General features: G+C 39.9%; 1 pseudogene; it reads right to left on the reverse strand.

The window, feature by feature from the left end:
- Window positions 1-585: 585 nt before the first annotated feature.
- LOC132268011 (small nucleolar RNA R71) lies at window positions 586-684 on the reverse strand (annotated as a pseudogene).
- Between the last annotated feature and the right edge of the window lie 263 nt (window positions 685-947).

The following is a 947-nucleotide window of genomic DNA, read 5'->3' on the forward strand; positions in this document are numbered from 1 at the left end:
TCACATAGACCAATAAGGTATCCTTCATCCCAATGTGCACAATGAGAACATACAAGTACCATTAGGCATGCCTAGGCCATTCATTCACCAACCACCACAACAACAAGGCCAAGTTCCATATGGAATGCCAAGGCCAATGTATGCTCCACAACCTCCCATCAACAATCAAGGAATTCAAAACCAAGGTGTTCATGTTGCACCTCAAGTAGCTAATCCACCTCTTGCTTTAAGAGACCATTATGTGCCTAATGAATATAATGCACCTACATACATCCAATTGCCTCCATTTAGAGCACATCATTATGAAATTAAGCCACAAACCTTTCAAATGCTTCCTAACTATCATGGACTTCCAAGTGAAAAACCTTACAAACATTTGGATGAGTTTCTTGAAGTATGTTCCACCGTAAAATATACGGATATGCCCGAAGAGGTTTTAAGACTCAAACTTTTTCCATTCACCTTAAAAGACAAGGCAAAGTATTGGTTTAACAATCTTAGGCCTTTTTCAATCACTTCATGGGCAGAAATGCAACAAGAGTTCTTGAAGAAGTACTATTCGGTTTCTAAGACCAATGCCATGAGAACCTCAATTCGAGAATTTTCACATGGGGATGGAGAAACGTTTCATGAGGCACGGGAACGCTTCAATGAATTGCTTAGGAAGTGTCCACATCATGACATGCCCAAATGGGAATTAGTTCAATACTTCTTTGAGAGCTTATCGGACAACTATAAGGGTATAGTTGATGCTTCCATGGGTGGCTCATACATTGATAGGCATGAGGATGACGTGTAGCATCTCTATGAGAGCATGAGTGAAAATTCTTTGCATAGAACACTATCATCTAAGAACGGTAGAAATTCACAAGGTAGGAAGAGTGTTGGCTTACATCAAGTCGACCATTCAAATGAAATAGCCGCCGAAATGAAGTCTTTATCTCAAA

Source organism: Cornus florida, unplaced genomic scaffold (genome assembly GCF_030987335.1).
Source record: "Cornus florida cultivar Cherokee Brave unplaced genomic scaffold, ASM3098733v1 CherokeeBrave_3.0.0_Hap2_Chr07, whole genome shotgun sequence".
NCBI classification, from domain to species: Eukaryota; Viridiplantae; Streptophyta; class Magnoliopsida; order Cornales; family Cornaceae; genus Cornus; species Cornus florida.